The sequence below is a fragment of the Lycorma delicatula genome, chromosome 7 (assembly GCF_047948215.1).
Source record: "Lycorma delicatula isolate Av1 chromosome 7, ASM4794821v1, whole genome shotgun sequence".
NCBI classification, from domain to species: Eukaryota; Metazoa; Arthropoda; class Insecta; order Hemiptera; family Fulgoridae; genus Lycorma; species Lycorma delicatula.
Genome location: NC_134461.1, coordinates 114,363,031 through 114,385,320, shown reverse-complemented (window position 1 = coordinate 114,385,320; position 22,290 = coordinate 114,363,031). Strand labels below are relative to the sequence as shown.

The 22,290-nt window shown below is 29.2% G+C and overlaps 1 protein-coding gene and 1 long non-coding RNA gene across 2 annotated transcripts in view; one reads left to right on the top strand and one right to left on the bottom strand.

Annotated features, from left to right (window-relative positions):
- The window catches only part of LOC142327568 (O-acyltransferase like protein), a 267,527-nt gene that overhangs the window by 152,375 nt on the left and 92,862 nt on the right, over window positions 1–22,290 (top strand). The gene's annotated exons all lie outside the window — the stretch shown is intronic.
- Window positions 18,328–22,290, bottom strand: part of LOC142327569 (uncharacterized) — an 87,981-nt gene continuing 84,018 nt past the window's right edge. Inside the window, exon 3 of the long non-coding RNA XR_012757014.1 lies at window positions 18,328–18,574. This is a non-coding gene — a long non-coding RNA (uncharacterized LOC142327569). The remainder of the gene's footprint in view (window positions 18,575–22,290) is intronic.

Below are 22,290 nucleotides of genomic sequence, written 5' to 3'. Positions count from 1 at the left end.
ACATATTTATATAGCCTATGACATTCCCTGTGATGTAAGGATTCCAACGAGAAGTCTTACATCCAAATAGTTTCGGCCGTTGAGCTGCTACGGGGAAACAAACGCACATACAACCTAAAAACATTACACACCTTTTTGGGCAGTCTTTTAAAAATTGGACTTTTTAGTTTTGTACCTTAAGGAAACATCTTTAAAAACATTTCTTTAACAAAAAAAATAAATAAAAAAATAATTAAATAAATTTTTAATTTTTCCGAAAAAAACATTTTATTCAAATTCTCCCAAATCCGAAAAATCTACTTTTGTCACACGTTCATATGTACGTTGACCTATTTATACATATAAAAAAAATTGGAAATCACTAAATCTATACTAATTAAAAAAGAATTACGGGGCTAAAAAAAATTCACCAGTTTCTTAAAATTAATAGCTACTCATTTTCAATGATCCTATTAATGTGATATTTTAAGCTGAATCAGATTTTTAATAACTGTGTACGATTATTATAGTAATATAATAAATATCACTCATACGCCTTATTTTATACAACAAAATGAATGTTCCGTAAGGCGATTTCGTAATAAAATCAAAATTACAGAAGAAGAACAGATGCGTATAGTTTCCTTTTACACGACTGCCCAGAAAGGAATGTAATGTACTTCGGGTGCACGTATGTCTGTTCCACCGGTGGCAGCTCTACGGCTGAACCGATTTAGATTTATGACGCAGCGTTGGAATCCTTGACGCAGCGTTGAGTTTCTTAGGCTATATATGAACTACAGCCTCTATCACTGTGTGAGCTGGGTTTGAATTGAATGATTCGAATCAATCGAATGAATATTACAAAAATAATAAAAGTAAATTTACGTTAAATAAAATAATATTAAAGTTTAAACATTTCAGTCCTGTAGGGACTGCGTGTGAGGCTAGAGTGGTAAGGTGATTTGCGAGCACGTCGTGCGAGGGTAGAACAAACATCACCATCAACTGGTAACAAACGGGGTGCCCCTGGAACGCTGATTTGGGACATACAATGGGGTCCTCCTATAAACCTCTGTAAACAATCGTCCGATTTTTAAAATTCGAACTGTATATTTGTAATTAGGTTGAACACTAACTTTTCCATGCATCAGGTACACTCTCGATCTAACAGGACACGGTTATTCGGAAATGTTTTTATATCTTCGCAATTAATCGATCGATTTTCAAAATTCAAACGGGGTATTTGCTACTATAAAACAAAATCACATGGAACCAATCCAGAACAAAAATTAACTGATATACTCAGAAATGGACTTACTTAATGCTGAAACTTAAATGCATAAATTACTTATGTATTAATTACTTAATGCATAGCATACAAATGTATTGTTTAACAAAGCTACACATGTTACTAGAAATTAATGTGAAAGAATATCCTTAGACAAAACTATGTCCATATATTTAATGACAACAAAAAGGACTTAATCCAGTAAATTATAATAATAATAATAATAATTACACGACTGCCCTAAAAAGGAGTGAAATGTATTTAGGGTGTATGTTTGTTCCATCGCAACAGCTCAACGGCTGAACCGATTTAGATGTATGACCCCGTGTTAGAATTCTTACGTTACCGAAAGTGTCATAGGTTTTATATATATATTTTTAAATAAATTTGAAAAATTTGAAAAAAAATTATCCTATATACAAAATTGTCACTCGCACGCTCTTTAATTATCCTATATCAGTAATAATCCTATATTAAAGAGCATGTTTTTTCGGCAATCGTGTTTTTTATTTTTAAATATTTATCTCTTTTTTCTTCTTTATTTATGCCAACACATCTACATCTGTATAAGACATAAATTAATGAAACATCATTAAATAAATATCGTTATATATGTTCTTTTTTTGGGAGGGGGGAAATTGGAAAATGAAATTTTCTCTTCAACAAATTATCACATAATTTCTATTGTAGTTGCCCCTCTAAAATACTATTTGGTACATCTACAAGTATTACAATAGGAGGTTTTATATGAATAAAAAAATTCAACAGTTAAAAAGGAGACGGTTGGCTGATTAATAATGAACATAGTTTATTTATTTGCCACAATCAGATTAAGATTATACAAAGAATAACGATTTTCCTTTCATTATTACATAGACATCACCCGTACAAAAAAAAGAATAAACATATACTTCAAATCTGTTGTACTTCTTAGAATCACAGGTAAGAAAAAAAAAATTTTCCGCTTGTTTTTTTTTTTTAATTGTCTACATAATTCAGCACTGTCAGTTAAATAAATCATCAATTAAACTAAAAATTTTCATGGTTTTTTATTTGTATTTTATATCATTTTATACAATTTACTTGTATGAAAAGGTATTTCAATGTTACGATGTGTCAAACTGACAAAGCATCCTCGATCAATTCTATTACAATCGACTTATTATAATAATATTTCAATATTTTATGTTCACAAAAGGAATTTTAGAAGTTATAATAATAATGTATAAGCACAATCACTATATTTAAAAACTTAATTGTCATTTAAATGGTATATTTTTATATCACGACAAATCAGATTATTCAAAGAAATTATTTCTTTTTATTTTTTGTTACTAAAAACATCAAAACATTTATTGTTTGATGATGTAATAATTTGAAAACTCATCACAATAAATGAATAACCATCATTTTATTTTTTTCAAAATCATTTAAAACTATAATTTGGTTATATTATCGAACAATAGCTAGTTTTATTTAAGTAAATAATAATAAAGCAAAAAAAAAAAAACATACTATAAATATGTAATTTTTATAATTATACTTAAAATTTTACTGGGCAACCCACCTATGGGTCAAGTTACGTAATCTTTTAATTTATGGTCGTTAAAATTCTCCATAGAGAATGCACAACAAATAACAATAATAAAATAATGAAGAATATATCCGCAACAAAAATATGTAATAATTCACATTTTTATAATTAAAAAAAATCGTGAAATATTATAATAGTAAACAATTCAAGGTCTCGTCTTCTACGCATCAAATTTTTATTTTCATATATACCAAAAAATGACGCAGGTTTTATAATTTATGCAATCGTAGTGTCCTAAGTTTATTATTTTGTGTATATATATATATATAAATACCTAAATATAACATAAATCATAAGTGAAAAAGCGACCCAGGTTTTTTAACCTATACAAACAATAGTAGCATCCTAAGGTTATTTTATATTATATACTTAGCCGGTCAGGGCTCCGCCCCCGGGACCCTCGACGCGTTCGTATCCTCACGTTTGTGAAAATATTAAGTATTTTAAAGATATTCATTAAAGAAAAGATATATTAGTGTTTATAGAATATTTTTCTGAACATTTTAGTGTTTTGATATTTACAAATAGGCTTAGGGGGTGAGTAAATATAGAATTTAATAGTTTTTAATAGAAACATAATGTGTAAAGCTAGCCATATTGATAAAGGGCGTTGGCTTGGGGACGTCGTTTTCTTCGTTTAGTTTTGTGTGTGTTCGTGTGAGGTTATGTTACTTGCCGGGCCAGCTGTTGTTTCTTACTCTACTGCTATTGGCACAGAGCGAACCACGTGTGCGCCGGGCGGCTGCGCGCAGCCGACTCTCTCCCGCTCACTGTGTTCTCTTAGTCTTTCTTTCCGAGAGTCCGTAGTAAAGTATTTTTAGATAATTCGTTAAATAAAGTACTTCTTTTTACGGCTAAATATTAATTAATCTATCTATTTTTTTTTTTTTAACAAATCTAAATAACTTTAATTTATTAATTTTAATAAAATTTAAATATAATAAAATTGTTAATCTTTGATTTAAATTTAATAATAAATTATAAATGTTTATTAAACAGTTTTTAGTTAAATTTTCTCTACTAGATGGTAGCGTTTCATTCAAAATAAAAATGTGAGCACATATCAAACCAACGCACCATACTTTTTATATATATAAATCAAATTAACTGGAAAATATATATATATATGTTCCGGTTAGTTTGATTTATCAAGTGTTTATACATAATTACCGGTGAATTTGATTAATCGCCTCCAATGTTGAAAAATTTAATAATTATATAGCAATTTATTAAATATACCAGTCATTTTACATATTCACCATATTAACATATTTTACGAATTAAAATAGTAACTGCACTATAAGCAGTAATTACTGAATTTATTATTTAAATAATCAACAACATTACTGTTAATTAGTCGAGGGTAGCGAGCGTAGATTATGTTTGGTGAGGGTTTTGTCGATTTCGTGTACTAACGAATCGTACGTATATCAACATAACCTATATACTCGCTAACTTTCGTCTAATTAACGTTAAATAAACAAATTATATATTCTAAGGTTTATTATGTTATTCTCCAACATTGGAGGCGATTAATCAAATTCACAGGTAATTATGGATAATCAACCGCCGGATTAATCAAATTTATCCTAATATTACGTATGTATATATAATTTAATCAGAAATAAAATTATCAAATCAAAAACACCAAAATAAAGTACATTAAAAAGTAAGAGAAGACCAGTTAAATTTTTTACCACGATTTTTTTTTATTAATTAGCGCCTTCGAAGTCAGTACTTCATCATCAGCAATTAAAATTATAAATTACACATGAAAAATATCTGCATATAGTGCTTTGGTACGGGAGAGAGGTTTTTAGTAAATGACAAAACACTATAACGAATATTTTTATGTGTAATTTAACTGCTAACGATGAAGTATTAACTTCGAAAGCGTAAGTTGGTAAGTGTCTATTATATTTAATGTACTGTATTTGGTGGTTTTGAGTTTATAATTGTATCATTAGTAAAATTATAATAATACAATAAATACAGTGAAAAAAATGTTTGAAAAAATAAATAAAATATATATATTTGTATAAATTAAGTTTCCACTTACCAACAATTTAAAAAAATTAAATCCTAGTACTTTTGGAGCTGTATGTCTATATAATGTGACTATTATGTCTATTATATGTTTTATTGACGTACGAATTAATTTTATTCTTGACGACCGACTATAATGAACATAACAGTCTAATTTAAAAACGATTATTGATTTGAATTTAAATTTAACATCTTTTAGAAAATCTTTGAAGATGAAGTAACAGCTCTGAAAGTACTAGGATTTACACTTTTTAGATTGTTGGTAAGTGGAAAATTAATTTATACAAATGTATTAATACAAACGGTGCCAAATGTTTAGTAAATTAAATCTAAATATATATATTTAACGGGAAAAACCAGAATGGTGTTTTTTAAACCGCAACCTATGATTAACTGAGAAAGTGTAAAAGTTACATAATACACCCATCAATGGCCATGGATTAGAACAAAATAACAATTTTAAATAATAATTTAATGAAGCTTCAACTGAAATAAATATATAATTTTACGAATTGCATGCAACCATTTTTTTCGTTGTGTCTACTGATGATTATGACAAAACTTAAGTAGTTGAAAAGTTTTAAAACAGTTCGAAATTGGCCTCTGTGCACAGAAACGCTTAAATTAAAGCTAAAACAGTGGAAAGAGCGGAAAACCCTTTAATAATAATAATTTATTTTCCAAACTAAAAATACACTTTTTAAGACAAGCAATACAATATTATTTACAATTTTACAACAGAGTTTCAAATTAGACATAGCTTATGAATTATATAACTACTTCTGTTGATCTACAACAATTTGTACTCGTAGCTCCTAACTGAACAACAGGCTCACAAGAGTAACTATAATTTTCTCATTTAAAACTGTTATATTATAATTTTTGTGATTTAATAATAGTTTGGAAAATTAGGTACTCCTTGAGGACAAGAGTTCTGTTTTAGGAGTTACCAACAATTTACGACTAGAACAATGAAGAATATTAAAGATATATAAATGAGGACAGAAGTGACCGAGTAGAAATTTAATAATTACTATAAATTATAGAAATATTAAAGAGGGGAAAATCATTCAGTTTTTCATTAAATTCAAAAGGAGATTCACGAAAGCTATAAGCTTCATGTTTCCCTAACATAACTTGTCAATTTTAGTCAAAATTGGATCAAAAAAGAACTCAACGCTTTCATACTGAATGAGCCAGCGCAAAAGAGAAATTCTAAACGAATCCAAACCTAGACTATCTTTCACACAATTTGGCAAAAAATTATAAATCCTTGGTGCCATATAACTTAAAAATCTACGAAAACACTCCTTCTGGGGTCTAGGAACTACAAAATTAACCTTGCTTTGCATATCTCGATCAATTATTGTGTATTTAAGAGCCTTATCTCCACTCCTAAGAAAGGTCTAAGTTCCTTAAACAAGTATAAATGCCGCAAAGAGAGGAAGTTCAAGATATAAAAAAAAAAAACGGAAATAAATGTGTTCTCGCTACAGCCTTATCAGCCCCAGATGCGCCTTGCGCGCACCCTTCACTTCGCGCCCACTAACCCCATATCTTCATCGGCCGCCCCGGACTCTCCCGCACTTGCGAGGAGGGGAGCCAGAAGAGCCTAAGTATGAGAGTTAACCTCTCGGTCCTGAACGAGCTACGATTCATTCAAATTCCCCCTTTTTTTATTTTATTTTTTATTTTTTAGGGGTTTTCCTCGCCTTTCTTAATAAGGATTAAATTTGCCATACTACTTACTTCCGTCTATCCCCTTTTGGTGTTGGTCATATAGCTTACTATCGTGTCTGGCGTTCAGAAGCCTGTCCCTGTAAACAGCCCACCGGTTACACTCAATCAGTGTATAACATTTGAAATCTATTCACACTTTACTTCACGAGATAGATTATTAATAATTTACCGTTATCTTACGTTCAAAATATCCAGGGAATTACAATACACACTTTTTTTATATTTCTTTTATAAAAAAGTTAAAGTGAAAAGTAAGATATATTAAAAACGTCAGTTATCATCAAACATATCAATTACTTCATAATATATTCAAACAAATAACGTACAACTATCATGTTTAATGGTACAAAAAAAAACATGCAATTACATCACACGTATGCTGCAGGTTCAATTTTTATATTGCGCAACCGGAACATATATAACCGCAATTTCAATAAATATGAGGTTTTCGTGATAGATGTAGCTAGCTAGCTACATGATAAATTGTATAATATTTTAATAAATGTTGAGAGTACATATACAGCCTAATAGGAATATGTCATGTAATAACTGTGAATAAACCGGAATAAGGAAGTCTTATCTCTAAATAATAATGTTCATGATAGGAACAAGTACATGTTTAAGTATTATAACGCCAATTAATCAGTATACAATCAAGTACAGTGTACAGAGTACGATTGCAAGAAAGTCGACTAGGGACTACCGCAATTGCAAAAAGAAATTGCAACCAACCCAACTGAACCGGTTCCTTACGAACAAATAATGTTCTATAATTTTTGTTATGAATAAAATATTTGTTACATGTGATAGTAATGAATAATTTGCAAAAAGGATAATTTAAATAAAATTTATGATTTTTAATTATCATCCTTTCCCTTTCTCTTTATAATTTTAAAGAAATGGTAAAAGACTATGGAAATAATTCAAATAAACGAATTTAAAACAAAAAACCTAAACTTTTTGAGTTATAAAAATAAGTTAAACTAAATTGGCATCATAGTTCTACAGCTATACTGCAAAAAGGAAAGTACGGTAATCAGTCAAAAAAAGGTATGGCATTTTTTTGCATTTCTCGACGTTTCATGATCCAGGGACTCCAAAAAACAAAAAAACAAAAATGGTGAGGGGTACGTGTGTTGACGTGTTTGAAACTTAATAACTTTTGACTGGTTAAACCGATTTTTATGAAATTTTGTAAATACGCTCGTGTACATGGGGTAATTTGTTGATTAAACTGGGATTAATATCTAGTTTTTGGAGTAATTGTTCTCAAAATTTTGGAAACATAACGCCACTTTAAATTAAACTCGGTACATGTGTACATGCTTATCTTACCATTTTTTTTTAAATTTCACCAAAATTCCCCTTCCGAAAAAAATCGAAATTGTTTTATTTATAGCGTATTTTTTTACCGAATCTTTTTTCGTCTTCCTAGGCATAGTAGTAATGCAAGTGGCCTAAAAAAAGTATTTTGGGAGTATATTGGGGGTGGGAGAGCCGATAAAAATTTAAAAATATCGATTTTTTTAATATTTAAAATCTTTTTTTGTTTATTTAAACTTCTAATACTAATATTACAATAAAGTTTCATCATAATTCACCCCCACCCCAAAAAAATAATTTTAAGTAACTTTTATTGATTGAAAATTTTTCGGTGGATATTTTTTTTGTTTCTTTCATTTAACACATAAACGTAGAAAAATCAACACATTTTCTTAGAAAGTGATTTTAGAGATGGGGATCAGAAAGAATAAAAAATACAGATTTAAAAAATTTTTTTTAAACATTTTTGGTTTATTTAAAGATATAATGATAATTTTAAAATATAAATTCATCATAAATTACCCACACCCCAAAAAAGAAACCTTAGGTAACTTTTTTCATGCATCATTATTTTTCTACTGTATAAAACAAATAACCAATGCCAGAAATTTTTATAACTTTGTTAGTCAAGAGTTTTTCGTAATAAAATTACTAGAACATAAATATTATGGAAAAAGAAACATAGATTAAGTGAACCGAAAAAAAAACATCCTTGAACAGTATAAATCATTTACGTTGGTTTTAACACTGTATAAACTTACATAACAAGTTTTCTACCCGATTGATAATATGATTCACACGAAAAATCTTAATGAAATTGATATACCAGAAGTAGAACATGCGATAGAAGTTAGAACATGCGATAAAAATCTGTCAGATGAAAAACCGGTAACTGATAATATCTTTCAAATTTATCAACATGTAATTATCATAATCTGTGATTAGCCGAAACAAAAGTATCAATGTGATAAAAATTATGAAAAGCGGAACGACAGCTACTGCTTTAATATATTACAAAGTTTTTTATCGGATTTGTGGGCTTATGTGTGGGTGTTAAAGAGAAATAAATACCCTACGCTACCGCAAAAAAATTGAATATCTTATCATTACTCCACTCTAGGCGCAATCTATTTCTAATGTAACACACCGTTTTCAATCTATCTTTCAGCGGCTACGCGCTAGATACATCACTATCTCATATTTACTCCATCTTTAAATATATAATTTATTCCGAGAGCATTCTCTTAATTACTGTACAGCAGGATAGTAGATTATTTAATGAATTTTACAGCTCTTACACCTAATTTATTATCGTTTTCCCCAATACCTATATAATTTTTTTTTTTTTAAATACGTGGGGATAATGGAGAAACTTTCTCAATAGGTATCACTCGATATGGTCGAATCCCTGCAAACAGTGATCTTGAAATTGATAATACAAAAAATTATTTTTATTACTGATTAAATCTTTCACAATCAGTATCAATTAATTATTTCTTTTGTAGTTTATTTTATCACTTTATTAATTTAGTTTAGTAAGATCTCATTTATTAAATTCTTTTAAAATCAGCGAAATTTTTGTTCACGTTACTAGAACAAACATTTGTTAACTAGAAAAACAGGTGAAAATAAACAAAGGTTGTTCATAAAGCAATAAAAAATAACTAAGTAGGAAGAAAAACCACTTGTTTAAAAATAATTAACAAAATACTTACTGTATGTGTAAAGATCACGCAATACTAATTAAACAAAAGAGTATAATTACAAAATTAATCTCAAAGTTTAATAGTCAATAAATTTTACATATTGTAACAGGACCAGTATAACGGATTTTTTTCAATTAAAAAGAAAGAAGAGAAAATAGTAATGAAAATAAAAATTCAGAAGGAACTAAAAGAGATCCTTTTCTTACAGTAACGGATCTCGGCGGATCTAGGGCATGTGTTTGTGTAACAACGAAAAGAGAAAAGCGTGTACTTGAAAAAAAAAATCATAATAAGAAATAGGATTCACACGAACAATATCGATACTTTGAGGTTATCGATACTTCTTAGAGAATCATAACGGTACTTAAGAGAAAATCCGACAAAATTAATATCTTTTGTCACTCTTTACATCCTATAATATTTATTCTGTATTTTATTTTCTTAAATTAAAACTTTATTTTCATATATTTTCTTCCTTTTGGTTCATAACAAAGAACAAATGCGATGATGATTATCTATAATAAAGAAGATTAAACAAATGCAGTTAAGCCCGTTAGTGTCGGTATCAAAGCTATAATTAGAAAGTTGATTTAAATATTAACTTTCTTTCTTTTTCTGTTTAGCCTCTGGAACCACCGTAAGGTATTACTTAAAGGATGATATGTATGAATGTAAACGAAATGTAGTCTTATACAGTCTCAGGTCGACCGTTTGAGATGTGTGGTTAACCAAAAAACACCGATATCCACGATCTAGTGGATATCGGTGTTTTAGATCACTAGATATTCAGTGATTTAGTTATGTTTATTGTTATAAAGTGTTATCGGTAATATCCTAGAATAATAATACTAAATACTATAATATGAAAGATTTACGTGGGCATCGAGCCATAGAGATTCAGTGAAAATGGGGAATCTTATACCTAAAAAATCCAAGGGAAAAAGTAAAAAAGATGAACAATTCCTACATAGTAATCCTTCACAGTAATCCCATTTTTACTTCCTTCTACGAAGTAAAGGAATTATTGTGATCGAAAAAAATTCGGTTTTCAGATTTCAACGGAAATATCCATTTTGACCATCCCTGACTAGTTTCGGCGTACCGTCTGTACATACGTAACTTGCATAACACAAAAACGATTAGCCGTAGGATATTGAAATTTTGGGTTTAGGACTATTGTAACATCTACCTGTGTGTGCACCTTCCCTTTTGATTGCAATTGAATGTCCCAAAAGTGACCAAAAAAGCCAAAAATCCAAAAACGATTTTCAATTTTGGACTTTTTCTTACCTGCAGAAATAAGCCTTCACTGAGAGCTTTTCAACGATATATCATAAGTAGTACTTAAATTCATTGGTTCCAGTGTTATAGCCAAATAAAATTTTAATTAATGAAGTATTTGGATCTTAAAAGGGGAGGGCACATCGATTCGAATCAACTTCATCTATTTTTTTTTTCAACTTTTTTTTTTTAATATAAACATATTGATTTATTAATAATTATTAATCTCTGATTGTAAAAAAAGTTTTACGATGAATAATGATTCAAAAATAAAAAAAATAAAAATTATGAAAAAATATCTTCAGTTATTAATGAAATAAACTTTTCTGTTCATTTCACTCTAGAAAAATGTGTTTTATGTAATTTAATAGGCGTACAAGGAAGTCATGGTGCCCACATCAGATTTTTATAGATTAATTTAGGTACTTCTTTCAACTATATGATGAATCTCCCATTCATGATCCCTTAATATCATACCTTCTGACGAGTTATATTAAAATTAATCGTTATTTATAATTGATGTGTATTAACTATTTATTCCAGCTATAAATGAATATGATTGGAGGATAGATGATTATACATAAACACATAATAAATAAGCATAACGATTAAATTTAATAGATACCGTTTAAATTAAATGAATAGAAAACAGAAAGGAGATAGGATTGCCTGTATCATAGTCACCTGACTGCATGGTTGTAATCATCTATTTCCAAGAATTGCACAAATCCATTTCCGAGTCCTCAAATACCTTGGACTTCGACATCGAGGCCTTCAGGAAGGTATAAAAATGGAAAAGGAAAGGATAGCCTAAGGGAAAACCTAAGCGATAGAATTAATGAATGAGATACGTTTTTATGAACTTTTGAAGAATCTTAATCAAAGAAGAGTTTTAATTTCTTTTGTTTGACAGTGAATTTATTTTCGTAGTTTTGAGGATATTTCGTTAGAAATGGTTTGAGCTTTTTTAGGTGTTTTAATGTGTTTTTGTAGTGTTTTTAGTTTTAAATGTTTTTTAAGTGGCAAGGGGCCTTTAAACCCTTGTCATATTGTGTTTATTTAGCTTACCTATTGTGTTGCTTGTGTTTTTAACAAAGAAGAGAAGAGATTTTTCTTTTTGTTGTGGAAAGGGTTCAGTAGTATTTCATCATAATCATTCAACAGGAAGAGAATGAATCAATTGTTATGCAAGTAAATACTATTTGCTGATTCAATAGTGCTATTTTTGGTGGACTGTAATGGGGGTAGCTTGTTGCTATGACTACGACCAATAGGAATGACCAACTAACATGGTGAATTAATTTATTTCCAATTAAATGTAGTATTCAACACTGAAAAAAAGACGTATAATTTATATATATATATATATATATACTGGGTACAGATATTTGAGGACTATGATGACAGCGGGCAGAAAGAGGGCAATGGAAATAAAAGGAAGGGTTGCAATGACAAAGGAAGCGTAATTAAAAAGAGGAAATTAATAGGTAGAAAAAAGCTGGATAAGAGTTAAGGAAGAGATTAGCTAAATGCTACGTATAGAGTGTCTATACGAAACATGGATGATAGAAGCGAAACATGGATGATGAGGAAGAGGGAGGAGAGATTAGACTTTTGAGAATGAGGAAATACTGAACAGGATTATAGAAGAAAGAACATTTATTCGGGAACTACACAAAAAGAAACTGGTTAAGATATGTGGTTACAGGAAATGAAATCTCTAAAATTCCTGTGGAAGGTTCAGTAGAAGGAAAAAGGAAGCAAGGAAGAAGAAAGATGAAGTTAATAGATGACAAAAAAACTAGAAACTACAAAAGACCTACTAGAGATGAACACAGCGGTGGCGTAAGAAATCTGCCGCCAGGCAGAACACCAGATGATGATGAGTGTTTCTGATAAGAAAGAAACTAGTTTAATTCCGTTGTTCTTGGCCTAGATAAATTTCTATTTCTTCCTACGTTTTTACTAACAGCAAATAGCAGGATTGAAGAAAGTTAATCAACCATCTTCTGATTTATGAAATACATTCAAAATCAAAATCCACAATCATACCATTGCATGTATAAATTTCTTGACTCTGTTGCACTGCTGACCGTAACGTCGGTACCGGTGTCATTTGATGCCGACAACAGGAGATCCTTCGTGATTTACTGCGGAGAATCAGAAAAATTCATTTCTGAAGCCTCAGATACATTGGAATTCGATATCGAGGCCTTCAGGAAGGTAGAAAAACGGAAAAGAAAGTAGAGGCAAAAGGAAAACCTAGGCGATAGAATTAATGAATGAGAAAAGTTTTTATGAACTTTTGCATAATTTTAATCAAAGAAGAGTTCTAATTTCTTTTGTTTAAGAGTGAATCTATTTTCATAGTGTTATAACATTTTATTTGAAATGGTTTGAGCTTTTTTAGGTGTTTTAATGTGTTTTCAGTGTTTGTTTTTTTAATTGTAAATGTTTTTTAAGTGGAAAGGACCCTTTACACCCTTAACATGTTGTGTTTCTTTTGAGGTTTTTTAACACCCCTTGGCAAGTCTACTTTTGGATCATCGGTTATGATAAGACTAGTATACTGACTATGTCGCTTGTGTTTTTAACAGGGAGGAGAAAGAGATTTTTCTTTTTATCTTTTTTGATGTGGAAAGTGGCTAATGATCACAGTAGTCACAGCCCATAAAACTTCAAAAAAAAATAATAATGTGAAATACGAAAATCTAAAAAAAAAACCATTACAAAAAATGCATATCGTAAATAAAAAGTTATAATAGTTCACATATCATGGTTTACGTATGTTGAAAACCACACATTAATCAACAAATGCATATTTTTTACCTCTGCTTAGTTTAAAATTGAAAAGCAAAATATTCCAAACCAACCAAAACTCCCCAGTTACCGGTTTCAATAATAAATTACATTTAGTAAGCAAAACCAAATAACAGTCTATCTAATAGAATGCACGGTTAGTTTAATCAGGCGTATCATTAAGTTACATCCAAGTGTAACCAACAACTAAACCGCAAACCAAGACGTTATAAAGCTGACAGAATAATTTTTTATAAGTTATTAGATTATATTACAGTAAAACAATTATAAAAAGGAAAGGAAAAATAATTGGAAAATAGCTCAGGCCAAAATCACCTTTGAATAAATAAAACGTGATTAATAAAAATGTACTGCTGAGGAGAAAAAAAGTCTCTTTCTTATAATTAATTATAAGCAAATATTATAATTATATCATAACAGTACATTACTAACATTCGATTTTGAAAGTCAGTAAAGTGAAGTTATAATATTAACATTTCCAGCGATCACATCAACTTAACCATAAAATATTATTAAATTATCAATCAGTATAACAACCGATTTATATAAAATTAATTTATATTAAGTCTAAAATTAAATTTATTGTAGAAGTATAAATTAAAAAAATCTGATGTGGACACTACATGACTTCCTTATACGTTTTTTGCTGCACTTCATTTAAACATATTTTTTTAAAAGTGAGGTACGGTCCTCCAATTCTTTAATAATGTGGACAGTTACACAATTACTGAAATATTAGTGTTTATTAATATCAAACATTTATACAATTATTAATTCAACAATCTTACATGAAATATTAGAACAGTAAAAGTCCCTTTATTACTTGTATTACTAGATCAGAATTATTCGTATCTTCGTGAGTTGTTGATTAACAAAAGTTTCAGATTTCTAAGTGTATAAATAAAAGTTAATAATAATTAAAATATTCCGTTTAGTTAACTCCTGTCTACTGATTACAAATGTTAATTTCGACCTTAAGATGTAAAATATTCAATTTTTAATACTGGATTATTTGGTGAATAATCAAAAATGAAAAGAAAAAATCATACAGGAAAAAGAAAGATAACATGAAGAAATATATCTCAAAAAACGACAAGAACATGGATATGAAGAAGAACAAAATGTTAAAAACAAAGGAAAGAATAAAAAATTAATAGATGATAAATATAAAGAGGAAGAAAATATTAAAACCAAAGAAAGATTAAAAAGATTAAGAAAAAATTATGAATATAAAAAGAGAGTTAATTTTAAAACCAGAGAACGTGTACACAAATTAATCAGAAAAATGATATCAAACCAAAGATCGATTAAATAATTGGCAACAAAAAACAAATAAACGAAATGATCAACTCCGACTTAGGGAGAATATTGTCCGACAACATCAAAGGAGTAATGAACTAAAATATAAGAATTTTTTGCAATTTATTAAAGATTGTGGGCATATATGACTCAGTGAATATGTTGTTCTTGTGAAGGTCTATTTTTCAGTCACTCTGTAGTTAACTTTAATGTAGATAAAATTAAACAGAAATTCCAGAATAATTAAACAGAAATTAAACTAGAAAATATAAAAATAATACCATTCAAAATTATAATTGTCAATTAATATGAAATAATCATATGTTTCACCAAATCTATTATATATACACACATATGTAATAATGCCTACTAAATTACATACACATATCTTTAAAACTACATAAAATTTTATTTCACTTATAACTTCTGATTTTTTTTTCAAAATTATTTTTATTGTTATTATTGAATAATTATTTATTGTAAAACATTTTACAATCAGGGGTTAATAATTATTAATCAATCGGTATATTTAAATAAAAATAAAAAAGGTAAAAAATATATTAAAAAAAAAAGTTAAAAAAAGAGAAAAAGTGATTCGAACCGATGTGCCTTCCCTTGTAAGATCCAAATATTTTATTGATTAAAATTTTATTTGGCTATTACTCTGGATCCAATGAAAATAAGTTCCACTAATATCCTTGAAAAGCTCTCAATAAGGGCTTTTTACTGCAGTTAAGAAGTCCAAAATCACAATTTTTTTATTTTGGGCATTTTTGGTTCAGTCGATTGCAATCAAAAGGGAAGGTGTACAAATAGGTGTTACAACAGTCCTAAATAAAAAATTTCAACATCCTATGACTAATCGTTTTTAAGTTATGCGAGATACGTACACTGTGTACGTACATACAGACGTCACTCCGAAACTAGTCAAAATGGATTCAGGAATGGTCAAAATGGATATTTCCGTTGAAATCTAAAAACCGAAATTTTTCGCGATCACAATTCTTCATTTACTTCGTACAAAGAAGTAAAAATTCAAAATCTTCATTATTGTTTATTTAAAATTATTAATAATTTTTACTATTATAATCTTTAACATTTATTCTGTTAATAATAATAAAATTTATCTCTAAAACAGAAATTAATTCACTAATACATGATTCAATTCGTAAAAAAAACCAGCCAGAAAACCGTTAAAGGACATCTGAAGGACGAATTATTTTTATATAAACATACGAAACTAAAACAGGTTAATTTAATTGTTAACAAGTTAGTTGTTTTGACTATAAACATTTTTATCTATTAACATAAATTGCCCTGTTATGCATATATATATTTATAACGTTTCATGAATAAACGTAATCATAAAACGCTAAATTATATACAGCGTGTCCCACGAAGAAACTGGGGTATATTCAAAACACGTTTTACTAATGAAAATAATGAAAAACTGATAGGTCTGGAAACGCTTTATTTTCGAGTTACTGCTAGAGAAAGATTTCGTTCTGATTTCAGCTATTCTAATAATAAAAAAAAAAACTCTACTGTAATGTTTGGGACTCAAATTAAGGAGTAAACTTGATTTTCTTATGTAATTTGAGCTGGGAAATAGGATAAACAGATCCTAGAACTGTAACTCCAGTAGTTTTTAGGATATTTGATTAAAATACAAATTTCGGTGTCGAAAAGCAAGTTTTTTTTTTAGGTTTGTAGCACAAGAGGTTTGTTAAAAATTCGGAAGATTTAGTAAGAAACCTTGTAAAAAATTTAATTTGGAAAAATTAACCTATCATGTTATGAAAATTCATTAGAATGTTATAAAGGAATTGCAAAAGCAGAAGTATAGTTTCCCTTACAGTGTTCAGATTCTAACTACAAACTCCAGTAAGCCTGTAACTTCTTAAAAAATATAGCCTGATATTACAGACTATATTTTTAACTGTATAAACAGTTCACCCTTATTTCTTGAACATTAGATAATTTTAATTCTATTAAATATAGGTTATTATAAAAGGAATGACAACTTACAAAACATTTATGCACTATCTTATTTTTCTAACATACTTTGTGAACTGTATTTTTGTTGATGAGTTTTAATTCGTTTCATAATGATAAAAATTATCTTATTCTCCATTCACTTCTTTTGTAAACTTATATAATTACATTTTAATATTTAAATGTCCTCAAAAAAACTAACGAAAACCGTGATCTTTTTTCGCCTGACCCGCAATTAAGCATAAAACAACCAACGTAGGGATTGTCGTTTCTATTCTAACAGCCCTTCCCACCTACCGGCATGGCAGGTCGGGCTGCCGGTCGGATATTTATTTTATATTATATTAGTAAGCCATTACTATTAGCAACCCATTAGAGTACCCCACTTCCTGTACAGTTTTTTAGCAGTGTTACTATATGAGGCTATCCAGCTTCCAGTTATTATTCAAAAACTACCACAAGGGGTCCCGATCCCTCACCAAGAACGGTCCACCTCGGTGAACCGTCTAATTTGTAACCTAACGTGATTTGTACATTTATCAAAGTAAAAAAACAAATTCGGAAAATAGATCTCATTAAATGCGTAATTGATTTTTCCTTACTATCACTCAATTTTCCAAATAATAGCTATTTTAATTTTATTATTTACTTTTTATAAATCAGCTTATCAAAATAACGGTATCAGTTTTTTAATCTTTAAAAACAACCATTCCAGACTGAAACGGCTACTTGTTGAAAATAAAAGAATTATTGTTCCAAAACAACGCTAAAAACTTTGACAAACGCAAAGAAAAAACATGATTACTTAGTAAGGTACTGATTTATATGTATTGGCAGAACGTTAGCACACAATTTAAATTAAAAGGTGCTCTTTTAATTTTTTTTTAAATTGAAAAAAAAACTTAAACTGACTGGAAAGTTAAATATGCACTACATTAGTTAAATAGTTAGTTATATTAGTTAACATATAGTTAAAAGTTAGTTAAATTAGTTAAATATGCATATACATTAGTTAAATATACACTTAAATTAAACCTTCCTTTTTTATTATAATTATAAAGCGACTTAAATGGAAATCACATCTATAAAGATACAGTGGGGTAAATAAATATTATAACAATAGCTGAAAACAATACATGTTTACAAAATAAATTACACTACTAAACCACAATGATTAAAAAGAACAGCTCAAAAGTGTAAATAAGGAATAAAAATAACAATAAACCCACCGGGTTGGTCTAATGGTGTATGAGTCTTTGCAAATCATCTAATTTCGGAGTCGGGAGTTCTAAAGTTCAAATCCTAGTAAAAGCAGTTAGTTACTTTTATAAGGATTTGAATACCTGATCGTGGATACCGGTGTTCTTTGGTGGTTGGGTTTCAATTAACCACACACCTCAGAAATGGTCGACCTGAGACTGTACAAGACTTCACTTCATTTACAGTCATATATATCATCCTCATTCATCTCTGAAGTAATCCTGACGGTGGTTCCGGAGGCTAAACAGAGAAAAAATAAATAAATATCAGTTATAGCAGAGTTAATTAGTGTTATTATAAAATTACATTAATTTTATTTACTGATATTTAAAAAAATTTAAAAAGTTATACAATAATTTTATTCATTAACTCTAACTAATAATTTACCATATTTTCCCCACAGAATAATATAATTGCGAATTGTTTTGTTCGTAGATAACAGTGAATATTTAACATAGTGTACAGCAGATAGCTGATTAAATCGGTAATAAAATTGTAATAATTACTACTTTTATATAACACAATTTTTTTAATTACAACGTATTAAATTTATTTTATCGTCTATCGAAATTTTAAGCGTTTGAAATTACATACAATTTACGGTCTTCTTTTTCCAATCCATTTACCCGTAATTTTTTCATTTAAAAATTGTTTTACATAATTTGTGAAATGTGTTAGTGCTCAGTAAGTTGGTAGTGTATTTCAATTCGTATCGTCAACGACAAATTTTCAGGCACTATCTGTGTAAAAACTCCAGATAGATTTTCCCCGTGATACGTTGTTCTATCAACGCGTTGTTTGACATCATATGACAAGAGATTACCAGAATTCCAGTTAGAGCAATGGTTCCCAAACTTTTTCGAATCGTAGCACACTTTTGCAATTTAAATTCTTCCATGGCGCCCTAGCCTAAGTAAAAGTATGACTACTCGTAGAAGAAAAAAATAAATAAAACTCGTGTGTCTTCATTATTATTATTTTTTTTTTTTGTTTTACTTTATTAATTCTAAATAATAATTATAAATGTCTTGGTTCAATTAATTATGAAGCTTTTACAATATTTCGCGGCGCCCCTGTGAAGAGACTGCGGGTCCCCGGGGCGCACAGTTTGGGAATCACTGAGTTAGAGAATTGTAGAAATTTTTTCTGAACATGATTCGTCGCGTATATAACGGCTGATGAGTATTTTGAACAGGGACTTTAAAATTACGTTGGAACATTGTAAATATTTATTTTTTTTAAAAGCACTGAAATCGAGAGTCAATAAATGTAAGTTACTATTAAATTTGCCTTTTCATTTTTAAATTTTTAACTTGGGGCCGGTTTTATTTGGCAACTCTACAGTACGAAAAGTGTATTAATTGAATCCGTATACAAGTAACTGCCTTTACTAGGATTTGAACCTTATGATCTCCCATCTATGGCAGTGGAACACTATACGCTCTGCATCATCCAGCTCCCCGCAGTATGGGCACAAGCTGTCGTCCGCTCTTCTGCAGCGAAACTAGTACTGCCGGAAGCAGCCATAGCCCGTCAAAACTGCATGAATTCATAGTTGAACTGGCCAAACCTTCTGGTGATCCAAGAGCTCACTTCCGGAATCAATCGTCGAGTCCAAGTGCCTTTCGAAGCGGTGTTCCATCGTGGCTGCACCTCTTCAATAGAACATCATATGCAGCCTGCCTGTCTGTTCCTTCGTAAACTTCACATCTTATTGCGCTAGCAGCCCAACAGGTGGCGTCTCAGCGACAAGGAAGGCCGCTTCAGGGGAGACGGTGCTGTACGCAGCGCTTCTTTGGTAGTTGGGTTTAAATTAGCCACACAACCTGAGACTGTACAAGACTACACTTAATTTGCATTCATACATATCATCCTCTAAAGTAATACCTTACGGTGGTTCCGGAAAAGGAAAAAGAAAAAGGACAGCTATGTTGAAAACATTTTTTAATTTAAATTTATTTCTTAAGATTAGAAAACGATTATCAGTTAAACATAATATTATACAATTTAAATTTTAATCAAAGTTAAAGTAATGTTATACCGGTCTGACATTTGAAGGAGTGTGATTTGAAGGAATGTGAAGACGTGCTCACCTCACCTTGAAACTAGTTTTTCTTACGAAGCATTAACAGTCGTACTAAAAGCCCAAACAGTCGGTCATAGCAGTTGTAGAAAAACAGTATTATAGTGTGATGATATATCTCCAATCATCAAGCAACCAATCAAGGATGCACAGCTAACTCCCACCAACAAACTAACTTATGTAACCACTGAGAAAATAAAACTTCGATATATTGTACGTATTTTGACTACCAAGTAGCTGTCCGATGTATTAGTATAGTGCTTTTATATCAATTTTTAAATTTTGTAAAACTTTTACAAAATTAAAAAAATTTATACAATCTTTTGAGAAAGTGGAACCCAAAAAATAACATTCAAAAAAGAAAAGATGGAACTTATAATCTTTACAAAACACTTATTAAAACAAGTAACTAAGCATTACTTTCAGTGATGTAACTCAAAATTCTGATGATATTTTCATTTTTAACTAACGACTTATATCGTAGAACAGGATGATGGAAACAAAAATAATAATAGTAATATTTTAAATAATTATTAAAAAAAAATTCAAACTAATCTCTTAAAAATTAACAGAACTCTTACTCCCAAAAAACACCTTTCGGAGTTAATCAGAAGAGAAGTTGACTGATATCGCTGTTCTTAATAGCGTATTACTTGAATTGTTTACAACTTTTAATAATTTTATGATTTTTTTTTTTTTTAGAAAGATATAATTAATCAAACTAAACACCACTTTTAGTGGTGCCTAGTATAACCAGTTTTCGTTTAACTTATCATAAAACATCAGTTAATTTCATTAAAACACGAGTATTTTTTGTTCAATGAATTATCCAGATAAGCCCGTACTCCTCCAATATTTTCTTTAAAAAAGTAATCTTTAAATAATATATTACGTAATACTTACATGATTATCATATTACGTTATGTACCAATAAATGTCGCAATATAGGTTTGATTGTACGAATATATCCTATAAAAATTGACCAAGGTCTTAATATACAATATTATTATTATAATTATTATTATTGCATGTATAGTCCTTGAAAACTGAAAGCAAAGATAACTTTGGAAAAATTGATTCTATGGTTTGCGATACGTAGCGAACGTACAGTTAAAATATGTATTATTTTATTAATATGCAGATTGCCTTAAAATTTTAAGTGATAAATTTTCTATCCTTTTCTCTATTGAGAAAATAATATAATATTATCATATAAAGAAGCCATTTCAACATTAACGATGGGGTTTTTGTAAAAAAAAAATAAAAAAATATACGATGATTTCGTAAGTTAGCTTTAAAATTGATTCTGGGAATTGTTAAAAATAATATGATGTGGGCGTCACATAACTTCCTTGCACTCCTATTAAATTACATATACATATTTTTTTTTTTAATGAAAAGTACTTTTTAAAAGATTTTATTTCATTAATAACTTCTGTTATTTTTTCATTTATAGTTTTTTTTTTTTCATTATTGAATTATTATTCATCGTAAAAGTTTTTTTACAATCAATATATTTAAATTAAAATAAAAGTTAAAAAAAAGGAGATGGAGTCTGATTCGAACCGATGTGCCCCTCCCTTGTAAGAGCCAAATATTTCATTACTTAAAATGTTATTCTATTAATTAAAATTGCATATAACTCTGGAACCAATGAAAATAAGTATCACTTATGATATATTTTGAAAATTCTCAATGAGGGCTTATTACTGTAGTTAAGAAAGAGTCCAAAATTAAAATTTTGGGCTTTTTTGGTTCAGTCGATTGCAATCAAAAGGGGAGGTACACAATTAGATGATACAGCAGTTCTAAATCTAAATTTTCAATATCCTACGGCTAATCGTTTTTGAGTTATGCGAGATACATTCGTACA